Source organism: Monodon monoceros, unplaced genomic scaffold (genome assembly GCF_005190385.1).
Source record: "Monodon monoceros isolate NGI ecotype Baffin Bay Population unplaced genomic scaffold, NGI_Narwhal_1 Super_Scaffold_8, whole genome shotgun sequence".
NCBI lineage: Eukaryota > Metazoa > Chordata > Mammalia > Artiodactyla > Monodontidae > Monodon > Monodon monoceros.
The window spans coordinates 13,046,172-13,059,720 of record NW_021703785.1 but is presented as its reverse complement, the minus strand read 5'-3'; the positions used below and the strand labels follow the sequence as shown (position 1 = coordinate 13,059,720).

The 13,549-nt window shown below is 40.9% G+C and overlaps 1 pseudogene; it reads left to right on the top strand.

Annotated features, from left to right (window-relative positions):
- The first annotated feature begins 4,619 nt into the window (after positions 1 to 4,619).
- Positions 4,620 to 13,549, top strand: part of LOC114888406 — a 43,715-nt pseudogene continuing 34,785 nt past the window's right edge.

Here is a 13,549-nt window from a genome sequence, read left to right as displayed (position 1 = left end):
AAGCAATTCCTGGTTCAAAAAAACTCTTATTAGGATATATCCCAATCAACCAGATTCCCCCTAAGCATAGTCCTATTTACGAACTTTGTATCTTTTCATGACTTGTCTCCTTGTCTGGGACAGTTTTCTTCCTAGTCTAGCAAATCTTAATCATCTTTTAAATTTGGCTGTGGCATCAACTCAACTGACATTAGATAGTCTCTCTAAACATTCTCCAATCCCTAGCTTTTCATATTAACTAGCATGTCCCTTGCTCTGTAAAATGCCCACAGCACACCCAAGGCAGCCTTCTTTCCAGATGCTCTTTGATGCTCCAGCTGGTTTCTCCCTTCATCTCAGCATGTGCTCACCAAGAGTCACTTCAACCAGTACCACTTGTACCAGTTGTGCACATTATTGTAATCATGTAATTTAATTAAAGCTTACACAAACCAAGAAAATGTGCATGGGGAAAGATATATCTCTCTGAAAAACAATTTGAATGCCCTGTTGAGAAGACTCGTTGAGGGTAAGTCTTCAAAAATACAAAAAGTATGCAAAAACTAATAGGCAAAAGAAGTGTGAAAAGGTGTATCTTTGGAAAACAATAACAAATCTAGAGGGATAGGGAACTTGGATGCTTCATATGAGTCATTTCAGGTTCACTGGTCTGTAAATACACTGAAACTTGGAATCATCGAAGATTCATTAGAAACATGGTTTGACACAAGAAGGAGGCCTCAGTTTTCCAAACTGTGGGCTTAGACACGCAAAAAGGCTTGACCCTTTCTCAGAGGACTGACAAAGAAAAAACCACAACAACCCCCAAAGTGATGTTTTGTTTCAAATAAAATGCTTAAGTTTCGTTAGGTGTTCTTTTCTTTAAGTACTCACTTTGTCCAAACTTTTTGATTAGCCAACTGTCTTTGATAACATCTGATTTAAAAAAGAGAGCTTTTATCATAATCACTTTCTCTTCTGCAGTACTTTTTCTCATTAATAAGACATTCATTCAGTATATTCAATGCTTTAGGTGTTACGATAAGTTCTGAGAATATAGCTGTGAAAAAGGAAAAGGTGGTCCTTATGGGGCTTAAAGGCCTTCACAGTTATCTTTTAGCATCTCATTGAACTATAACTATATGTTTACATACCTGTTTTCCTTACTATTTGACAACCAGTATAAGGTAGGGAATGTAATTTTCATTTTTGTATTTTCAGTGCCTTACACAGTATCTGAGACTCAGTAAACACTACATAAAAGTTGGTTGAACTGAATTAGTAAATAAAGTCCAAAGCTTTACTTTATCTAAAAGTTCTAAGATCTATGAGCTCATAGAGAACAATATTGTAACTTATAATTGGTAGATGTGTCTGCCTTAAACCAATGGATGGAATTGGAACATAAGTACATCGGATATTTTTAATGGAAAAAGAAGACTTCACGATTGAACAAATACTTATTAATTGGGGCATTATTTACCAAAGGAAGTACTTAGCAAGCACCATGGTCAGTACTTAGCAGGTCTCCAGGTCAAAAGTTCAGCAAGGAAATAACCTCACAGTCACACAAGTGCCTTTTAACGCATTTGTCTGCACAAAGATGAGTCAGAGAAACAATTCATTTCTAGTGGAGGGGGGCTGATGGGCTTAAGCTGTGATTCTTCAAATGGTGCTGGGTTCCTCCCCACACTTAACACTTTAATCCTGTAATAACAGACTGAAATAGACATAAGGACTCCTTGGAACAGCTTGCACTTTTAACAAGTTTAATTCCACTAAAGAAAGCTCTTCAGTCCCACCCAGCCGGAAAATTAATGAAAAGTCATAAATGAAACCTTAATCAATATCATTGATAATTTCACCTTGAAGATCTAAATGCTCCTTTCCAGCTCTGTGATGGAATCTGAGTTTTGTTTCCAGGATTTGTTGCCCAAATGGTTACAGTTGTCCAAATGTCCTCAACTATATCTGCTCTGTTATCTGGCTTAAACGTCAGCCTTTGACGTTTCCATGCTTTTCGTGGATGTCAAGCTTTCTTTAACAGATGGTGGAGTTTCACACTTCCAGTTTCTCAATATAACTGGAGCAGATATCTGGGTAACATGCAGCCATAATTTACTAAAAGTATAGCCACCTTATTGTGTTGCTTTTCTTGAGAAATTTTAAAATACAGAAAGGTACAAATAACACATATCAAGTATCCATGAACCTACCACCCAATATTGAAAGTTGTTAACATTTTTGACACATTTGATTCAAATTTTTTTTTAAAGTAAATATAATAAAGTATTATGGATAAAATTGAAGTCACTTTGCTCTCTATTCACAGCCTGAATTCTCTCCTTTCCTCTCCAAAGGTAGCTGTTGTCATGAATTTACTATATATCTTCTCATCCATCAAAAAAATGATTTTAAGCTTCCAGGAACATAAAAGAGCATTGATTTGTGTGGGATTTTTTTATTAATATAAATGACATTATATTCTTTATATATTCAAAATTCCACACTTTGAGACCTATTCATATATAAGTATGTATTAAATTCCTTCAGTAACTATATGGTATTTAATTGAATCAATAGTCCACAATTTATTTATTCATTCACTATTGATTATTAGATGGTTTCTAGTTTTTCACTACCATAACTGCTGTAATTGTTTGTAATATTTCTTTGTGCACATGAGCAAGTTTCTCCAGACTGGTACTGCTTAAAGTGTGTCCGCACCCTGGCCATTCACCCACAAATTATTATAGTCCTTGGCAAGATAGGGAGTCTGTGATAGAAAAGGTCATCTATGTCACAAAGCACACTTTTTAGTTCATTTGACATTTGACAACAAGACTTTTGAGAGAACGGAAGTGATGCATTGATTTATATTCTGGTGCAAAGCCCTTTATCTAAACACAGATTGAGTAGTGCTCCAGATGACACACATAAAAGTGGAATTTCTGGGTCATAGAGTATGTGATTTTTCATTTTACTATGTGCTACGAAACTGCTTTCCTAGTGACTGTCCCAATTTACACACAGAGCATCTGAAACTTCTCATTTTTTTTCACACTCTTACCCACTCTTCTTTTGATATTTGTTTATTACATCTTTACTGAGATATAATTCACATACCACACAATTCACCCATTTAAACTGTACAAGTCAGTGGTTTTTACTATATTCATAGTTATGCAACTATCACCGCAATCCATTTTAGAATATTTTCGTCACCACCGCCCCCCAAAAAACCCATACCTTTTAGCTATCACGCCTACCCCAACCATCTCATTCCCCCAATCCCTAATCAACCACTAATTTACTTTCTGTCTTTACAGATTTGCCTGTTCTGGACATTTCATATACATAGACTCATAGGGTATGTTGTCTTTCGTGACTGCTTTCTTTCACTTAGTGTAACATCTACAAGAGTCATCCATGTTGTAGTATGTGTCATCACTTCACTCCTTTTACAGTCAAATAATATTCCACTGGGAGCCAAGCTTCCCCTGCTTGCCCAGCCCTGGGGCCGCCTTCCCGCTGCACCTCCTGGTATGGGTTAACCAGCACTGTGGGCTGGAGGCAGTGCTGCACAGCTGCCTGCCAGTGTGACATTTAATTAGAGAGCCCTGGGGGCCTACCTTCCTGGGCTGGCCGTGTCCTGGGGAGCCTGGAGTCCCTGAGAGTCCTCCCTCCATTACAGAGCCGGGTTGCTCTGCTTGACCCACAGCAAGCCCAGCGCTGAGACTCCTGAGGTAGAGAAAACGTTTGTTCACGAGGCAGCCAAGCAAGGACACTGGATAGCGAAAAGGTATGAGTCTTTTGGGCAGGAGGGGTTGATGAAAATGGCCCCGTTTGCTGAGGGTGGAGTTTGGGGCCCTCTGATGTCAAAAGGTCACTGGACACTCACACGTGCCCAGTTGGAGGGTGGGTGGAACTAACCAGTCTTAAGGGGCTCCAGCTCGAACTGGACACAGAAAACTCCAAGTTCCTAGAAAACAACTCAGGCAAACATTGCCTAGGCTGCACGAGGCTTGGAGAACTTGCAAGTCTTTTGTAGCCACAATTAAAGCGAGCTTGATCAGGGAAGGCAGGTTAAAGTCTCATTGTTACCTACCCTGCAGAGTCAGGCCCCAACAAGTGTACTTCTGCCGGTGTCGCTGGCGCCAATAGAATGAGACCCAGCTCGGTTCAGAAGCAAAGGAAAGCTTTAGTCTGTGATCAAAGAATGGAGGTAGGAGCTCCCGCTCTAGAGCACAGGCTCTCCTCCGCCTCAGGCCAGCGCAGGGCTGCGTTATAGGGATCTCATCAGCATGGGAGGGGGCGGAGATCTTGCGGGCTGGGCGGAGCTGTGCTGCTCAAGCTTCAGATCGCAGTGTCGTGCACAGCATCTCTGCACATGGTCTGCCGCTGCCACCATCTTGGATTGAGGTGCCATGCTCAGCGCTCTTGTACACGGCCCCCTGGGCCGAGGTGATGGGTGCAGCGGTTCTGTTTTGGGAACTCTAATTTGACATGTTAGGTGCAAGGACTCTGCACCCAGCCCCCTAGAAGCAAGTGAAACTAGGCTAAGCTCAAAAGAAGAGGTTAGACCTATTTTATTTGTTTACCACCCTCCCTCCGCATCCTTAGTGGGCTTTGGCGGTGACATGATGGGTTTAACTGAGAATTACCCTCAGTTTCACTTGGACACGTGGCAATGTGTCCGGGCGTTCCTGCAGGAGGTGGTCAGCCCTGGGGACCCTGAGATGCTGCATCTGGTGCTCCAGTAATGGGACTTAGAGGACGGCACAGAGGCCGGCTGGAATTCTAGAATTGCTCAACAGACTCCGCCAGACCCCAGATTGCTAGGAGGAGAAGAAATGCAGGTTCACCAGCTGGGTGCCCCTCCTGTCCAGGGTGTGCCCGGTGATGTGGACCATGTATGGATGTGACCACTGGGTCATATCCATCCCCCAGTCTCCTGGGCTCTGAGCACGAGACCTGGCAGCTCAGGCTGAGAAGCTTCTCCTTCAAGGGCCAGGAGGCAGGAGCCTGGGGGTTGGACATGACCCAGGAAGTGACCCACGGAGATGCTTGGGCTCCCCCCTCCCCCGCAGGTGCTACAAGCACTGCTCGCTGTCCTGAGGCCCAGAAAGGAGCACGCGGCCTGTAGCCTCACCATCCATTGTCTCTGCCCAACTGGACACTCGCAGTGTGGCCTTCCAGAGGTCAGTTGTGGCCCGGCCACACCGTGGGAGGTGCCTTTGAGGCTCCTGGTTCCGGCTTCTGGGAGGTTGCCCAGTGAGGGAGGGGGGCACCGCAGGCCCAGAATCTCACCCAGGCCGCCTCCTGGGGCACCTCTGAGCCGCCAGTGCCCATCCATACAGGCAGCTGTCGTCCTGGGAAGGAGTCTAGGTCAGGGTGTCCCCAGCTTCTTGACTTCTGACCTCACATGATTTCTCATAAAAACAAGGATTTAGGCTGCAGTTCAGGGTACAATGTTGGCTTCTCAGGGGCGCAGCTGTTTCTTGGCCAGAGTCCTTTGCAGGTGACGTAGGAAGCTGACACTTGCAGGTAGAGTGTTATTTCTCTGACAACACATGCCCCGGTTCCAATAACAGACTTCAGAAAACAGACCTTTTAAAAAACAGCTTTACTGAGATATAATTTCATATACCATACAGTTCACCTCTTTAAAGTGTACAATTCAGTGGTTTTTACTATTTTCACAGATATGCAACCATCAGCACAGTCAGTTTTAGAACATTTTCATCACCTCAAAAAGAAACCCCATACCCTTTAGCTATCAGCCCACTAACCCATCATCCCCGCATTCCCTCCCCCAGCCCTAAGCAACGACTAATCCACCTTCTCTAAAGATTTCCCTGCTCTGGACTTTCATCTGAACAGAATCGTACAATGTGTTGTCTTTTGTGACTGGCGTCATGTTTTCAGGGTTTATCCAGGTGGTGGCATATAACTACTTAGTCCCTTTTCTTGGCCAAATCCATTGTATGAAGATACTACATTTTGTTTATTCATTCATTCATTGATGGATGTTTGCATTGTTTCCACTTTTTGACTGTTATGAATAAATGCTGCTGTGAACATGAGTGTACCCTCCAAAATTCAACTGTATAAGTTTACCATATTTGGTTGATCTTATTCATTAGTTGATGGACATTTGGGTGTTTCTACCTTCTTGGATATTATGAATAATGCTCCTATAAACATTTGTATACAAGATTTTTTGTGAACATATGCATTCATTTCTCTTGGGCATATACCTAGAAATGGAACTACTGGGTCAAATGATAAGCTGTCTTTAACCTTTTGGGGACCTGCCAGACTGTTTTTCAAAGTGTCTGCAGCATTTTACATTCCCACAGCAGGGTATGAAGTATAAGTGTAATAGTTTTTTTTGTTTTTTTTTTTTCTTTTCAGTACGCGGGCCTCTCACTGCCGCGGCCTCTCCCATTGCCGAGCACAGGCTCCGGACGCGCAGGCTCAGCGGCCATGGCTCACGGGCCCAGCCGCTCTGCGGCATGTGGGATCTTCCCGGACCGGGGCACGAACCCTCATCCCCTGCATCGGCCGGCGGATTCCCAACCGCTGCGCCACCAGGGAAGCCCACGTGTAATAGTTTTGTTCTGATTTCTCCACGTCCTCACCAACACTTGTTATTATTTAACTTTTTAATTATATCCATCCTAGAGGGTGTGAAGTGGTATCTCAATATGGTTTTGATTTTCTTTTTCCTAGTGACTAATAATGCTGAACATTTTTCATGTGCTTATTGGTTATTTGCATTTTTTTTCTTTGGAGAAATGACTATCCAGATCCTTTGCTCATCCTTTAGCAAAGGTTGAGTTGTCTTTTTATTATTGAGTCATTAGTTATTTATATAAACTAGATACAAATCCCTTAACAGATATAGAATTTGCAATTTTTTCCATACATTTAAAGCAGTCTTTCCTCTTGGTCCAGCTAAGTCCCACCACTAAGGCTTGACTCTTCTGGTGTCTTTATTGAATGCCTGGGTGTGCAGCTTTCCACCCTAGCTGGTTGACACCAGAAGTTCTCTCACTCTGTGAGCTCTGAGACTTCTTCAGATTAAAGCTCCCTGGTAGTTCTTTGGTCAATTCATAGCATTTTCGGTGCATCCAAAACTTCATATTCATCCTCAGACACTGGGAAAAACCTCCACATGGGCTTTTATTCTATGTAGCCCTTTCCTCTCCATACTTTCCCCACAAATTCCAGATGCTTCTTCTTTCCCAAACTCCCATCTCTGTCCCCTCACCTCAGAGGGGACCCCTGTGCTCTTGTTTAGAACCAGCCTCCCAACCCTCGCTCTCTGCATTGTTATTCAGAAAGTCTTTCCGAGAGGAAAGCTGAGGCTCACGTCATTTGTTTCCCTAACTGCAGGAATCACAGTTCTGCACTGCCTGCTGTCCAGTCTCCGAACATAGTTGCCTTACTCATTTTGTCTGGTTTTCTACTTGGTTATAGTGGGAAAGAAAGTTCATTTCCAGTTACTGTATTATGGCTGAAGCAGAAGACTTCACAGAAAATCCAATTAACAAGAACACCAGCCTCTACCCAACTAATCAAGAGAAATTCATTCTTTTTTCCCTGGGATCCCCTTCTTATAATAATCTGGGGCTCTTATTCAGTCCAGAGGGCTCAATACTGACTTCTGTCACCTGAGATATGAAGAACAGGAAATGTGCTCCATGCCTTGGAGACTTTTCTCCTCCCCTCTCTTCCCCTGCTGTTGCTGTAATTTCTCCGTCATGTCACCATTGTAACAGGGGTTTCAGTATCAGGCAAGTGTTTCACACTGAGAGAGATTCCTTTTTATCACCCCATCTCTGTACTAGAAAATTATCTTTAGTAATAATCACGAAGAAAAATGCGTTTATTTCAGATGTGAATTAAAATGTGCACTTACCCAAGATATTACACCTTTCAATGAGTTCTCTGTTTCACAGTTTTAAAACCAAAAAAAAATCCAAGAGATCACATGATTGATAGAATTGAAATAGCATTTTGTTTCTTTGTCTTCATAATCATTGTGTATCATTATTTACTTATAATTTGCTGTTTAAACATAGGGATATATATCACTACCGGGGTTGTTAATACAGCTTGTTCCTGAAACAAGCTCGAAGTTTCCAGACCATTAGAAACTTACTCTGAAAAAGTCCTAGGTAGCTAATTCTGCATGTTTATGGCTGACTTGGAGATCTCTGACTTAAATTCCATGTAAAATGCCATGTTTATTAAATGAAGGATAATTAAAATGTACATATGTATAAAATTAGTTCCGAAAGGAGCTGATTTTTTCACAAACGAGCATTTGATCGCTGACATTGTGTAGAACTGGAAACACATGGTGATAATAAAAAGCAGACTAACCTGTAGCTGAAGCTGTTTTTCTTATAGTTTTTCAAACAGTCTGCAGAACGCACTCTCTTATTTGCCTGCACTCTGGGTGGATTGCTCCCCCCCCCCCTTGCTTCACCATCTTCAGGGACGCAGGACAGTATCCCCTCTCTGAAGAAGCACTGTGATAACTAAGACTCCACAGTTTGAACCCAATCTAGGCTCTGCCCATCTCTGAGACTTCTTTGTTGCTCATGGCTCTCCGTGTCCCTCAGTCCAGCAGAGGCCCTTCAGTGGGTCAGGTGGGTGCAGAACACCTCCATCACATCACTTCCAGGCCAAAGGAGGCTTCGGTCTCAACATCCAACTTAGTGGCATAGCTCTCAGTTACACACAACCACACATGCACACACAGGTCAGAAGGGGTCCAGCCTGCTGGAAGTATTTTATTTAGCATTATTATATTCATTTATATTCCAAGCAATTTATATTTATATTCAAAGTGATTGCTGTATCGTTTTTTGTAATAGATTGCCTTGTTTTGGTGTCAGTGATATATTGTAGAACGAGTCGGAAATTTTCTAGCTCTCTGTGCTTTGAAACAGCCTAAATATAGCAGCTCTGTTTCTTGAAGTTTTAGACCTTACCAATAAAATCCTCTGGCCTGGAGATTTTTGTTGGAAGAATATTTGACTAAATTTTTAATTTATTTAATTAATTAATTAATTAATTTATTTTTTGTGGTACGCGGGCCTCTCAGTGTTGTGGCCTCTCCCGTTGCAGAGCCCAGGCTCCGGACGCGCAGGCTCAGCGGCCATGGCTCACGGGCCTAGCGGCTCCGTGGCATGTGGGATCTTCCCAGACCGGGGCACGAACTCGTGTCCCCTGCATCGGCAGGCAGACTCTCAGCCACTGTGCCACCAGGGAAGCCCTGACTAAATCTTTTAAATAAAATCAAAATAAATTTAGCTTTTGTTTACACATGCCACTTACAAAGAATTCAATTATTGCAGAAAAGGCAAAGATGAAAGTTAAATACTCAGATCCCATCATCTATGAACAATCATTAACACTTGGACTTTCATAAAACAGTCATATATTTTTCAATAAACAATATTAAATGTAATTTATCTGAATTTAATAGAAGAAAAAGAAACTGAATAAAACAAGGGAGATCCCTTAAGCTTTACCTAAACGTTTCTTCATTCCATGAGATATTTCCCAACAAAAGATCCCTCTAAAATTAAGAAAAGGTACTAAATAAAATCTTGAGAGTGTGGAGTCGTTATGTCTCATTAAATACATAATACAATTTTAGGCAGTATCAGGTGATTACCTGCAGGGCTAGATAAGTGCATTAGCAATTTTCTCCTTCCTCTAACTGTCAAATATTTATATTCTGTAACCATAATTCCCAAAGTTGTTTAGTATTTGCTTTACATAGAGATAAATTCAGTGCTCACCACCAGTGCAGTCTCTTCGTTTCTAACTTCTTTGTTTTACTTCACTCTGGAATTTGCTGAAGAGGGTTTGCACTGTACTTTGTATGTAGGCCTGAGTGTTTCCTCTATACTGGAAAGCAGGGCCTGTGAGGGTCCTGCACTGAGACGGACCCCGTGCTTGGCTTAATGCTGTGCTGTCACAGTCTCGAAGTTCTTAATATTCATTTAAATAAGGGACCCCACATTTTCATTTTGCTTTGGGACCCCTCAAATTATGTAGCTCTTGGCTTGAAGGACAAGGTATTTGGTGATGCTAGTTCTTTTTTTTATTATTATTAATTTTTGATTGGAGTATAGTTGCTTTACAGTGTTGTGTTAGTTTCAGGTGTACAGCAAAGTGAATCGGTTATACATACACATATATCCACTCTTTTTTAGATTCTATTCCCATATAGGTCATTACAGAGTACTGAGCACAGTTCCCTGTGCTCTACACTAGGTTCTTATTAGTTATCTATTCTATGTATAGACAGTAGCGTGTATAGTATATGTCAATCCCAATCTCCCAATTTATTCCCCCCCCCACTTTCCCTCTTGGTAACCATAAGTTTGTTTTCCACATCTGTGACTCTATCTCTGTTTTGTAAATAGGTTCATTTGTACCATTTTTAAAGATTCCACGTATAAGAGATATCATACGATATTTGTCTTTCTCTGTCCGACTTACTTCACTCAGTGTGACAATCTCTAGGTCCATCCATGTTGCCATGCTTGTTCTTAGTTACTCCTTCCTTGAGAACACAGCACCGACGTCTTCTGGCATTCAGCATCATCATGGAGAGCTGGAGGCCAGCCTGACAGCTTTCTCTATTTTGGTGGTATGATACTGTTGTCTGGATGCCTGAAGAAATCCTTCATCTTTGACGTTCAGCCACTTCACCAGGATGTGCCTCTGTGTTAAGCTTTCTGCATGACAGTGTTTTTGGAACACAGTACGTTGCTGCTTCAGTCTGCAGATTTGTTTTGGAGAATGATCCTTATATAATATATTTAGGCATTTTTGTTTTTTGAGAAAGTGAAGAAGCGGACTTGGACCACCACGTGCTCTTTATTAAGTTGCTCTCTCCTTGGACCTCAGCCTCCAGCAGCTGTGAAGAGGAGCCCTAAAACCTCTTCCTCCAGGGGCAAGGGAAGAGATCCCTTAAAAAAGCAAAAGCAAACCAAACCCTGACCCCAAATCCTTCTCCAAATAATTACGGTAAAGCTGCTTGACAAAGCTGTGTATTATTACTGATCCCGGCTTTGGCGTGGTGGTGGCTTCCTGCTGTTGCTCATCTCTTGGCTCAACTACACACATCTGTCACTGCAACTCTTCCATCACATATGTTACCCATTTCTTGCACTAAATCCCCTCACCCCTGTTTTAAAGACTTAATGTGGCTTCTCTTTTCTTGATTGGCTCCTGACTGACAGATATGTGGGTGAGTATTTTAGTAATATCAAAATATCCTCCATTAGATTGCATTTCTTAGTTGTGTTGTTTAAATCCTGTGTGTCTTTTCTGATTTTTTGTTTTGCTTCGTTTTTCGGTCTGCGGTCTATCCATTATTTGAGGTGAAAAGTTTTCCATTGTTTTGGCAGGTTCATCAATCTCTCCTCATACTTCTGTCACTTTTATTAGTATTTATTTATTTATTTTATTATTTATTATTAGTTCTATAAATTTTATTAATGTATATTATTCAATGCATACAGGATTAAAATTGTTGCATTTTTCAGGTTGGAACTCAAAGTCAAATTTTGCTCTATGAATTGCATGAGCCCTTCCAAGTTTAAGTGGCCTGAGGGCTTCAAGGAGGGAAAGTATGGTTTTAGTCTATACATTTCTTTTCCGTGTGTGATATATTTCTTTCTCTGGTTTCCATGCCCTTCCGATCCAGTCTGCTTTTTCTTCCAAATGTTCAATGTTTCCAGCTCTCTAGTTTCACACTTCTTTCCCAGCAAGGTGATAGATGCATTCTTTTTTATAATGTGTGTGTGTGTTTGACACACACACACACATATGTATTTCTGTTTCAATGGGATGAATAAAGTAGTTTTATAGATTTTTCCTTCCCTCTACTGTTTTTATGGTATTGAAATCATGTGTTTAAAAGCATTGGCTGCTAAAATCATCAGAGCCTAGTCCCTTTGGAGAAGTAATTCTTTGATCATTTTTTCATTTTTTAAGTTACTATTTTTCCAGGTTTTCTATTTTTTCTCAAGTCATTTTGATCATTTATATTTTCTATAAAACTGAACTTTTACCAAGATTTGCAAATCTGTTAGCATTATTTTAGTCTAATTCTAATTTGACCATTAAAACCCCTCGTTAGTAGTCACAGATATAATGCCTCCTCAGATTAATTTATGGTTTCTCCTGCCTAACTAAAGAGAGACAGCGGTTTATTAATTTTATTAACACTCTTATTCTTTACAAATCAATAAATTGGAATTAAATTTTATAAAACACATTTTAATTTATTTTAAACACATTAGTAAAACGTGTTTATTTTATGTGTCATGTAAAAAATATAAGATGCATAAAGAAAAAGTTAATACTCTTCTCCCCATTTCCCCCTTTACTGCCCTAAGATAATGCTAACAGCCTGGTGCTATTATATTTCAACTCTGTTCTGCATGCTTGTGCAAACACAAACACACACATATATACACATATTTTTGTTTTTACAAGAAAAGGATGCACTAAACACATTATTCTTTAACTTCCAGTTTTCAGTATTTAGGTATATTGGACACCCCTTCAAGTTAGTAATCTTTGTTCAGGCATGCGTGATAGTGCTATTGGCTAAGTTCAATGTTAATGAATCAGTAATATATATTAAAATAAGATGTCTTGGGCTTCCCTGGTGGCGCAGTGGTTGAGAGTCCGCCTGCCAATGCAGGGGACACGGGTTCGTGCTCCGGTCCGGGAAGATCCCACGTGCCGCAGGGTGGCTGGGCCCATGAGCCATGGCCACTGAGCCTGCACATCTGGAGCCTGTGCTCCGCAATGGGAGAGGCCACAACAGTGAGAGGCCTGCGTACCGCAAAAAAAAAAAAGATGTCTTTAAACAGAAACACACATAAAACACAGTTATATATTAATCAGTTGACAAAAATGTTACCAGAGGCTTAATATAGCTTTCTTTAATAAAATCTGGTCAGTCTTCAGCAATACTTATTAAGCTACCCTGTCTATATGACTTTGGGGTATCTGCTATAGACACAAAGGAGACGTACACCTTAGCCCATAAAGCTTAACTTATATATGAAGAGAAAAAATAAATTGAAAACTATTAAAAAAAAATGTTACCAAAGGCTGAAAGGAACATAACCCTGTATTTCTCCTAGGAACAATGATTCAGTATTCACTAATTCAGTATTCACAGGGACTTTGTAAATCGTAACTACCATAAAACAAGAACTGATTATGTTTCAGACAGGTGCAGATTTTGAGAACAAGTATAATACTTGATGGTCAACCATTTTTAGCTGTATTCATATAAAATAGATAAAATAAGGTCTGGGTAGTTACTTTCTTCAAAATCACACACACACACACACACACACACACACACACACCCCTCTCCCCAACTGGTAACCAAATTAGTGCTTTAATATTAGCTAAGAACCCTCTTTGCCTCTTTTCTACTGGACCAGTTCTGGAAGGAGAGTACTGGGCTATTGGAAACGTATTTCCAATTGAAACTGAGGATGTTGTCTTA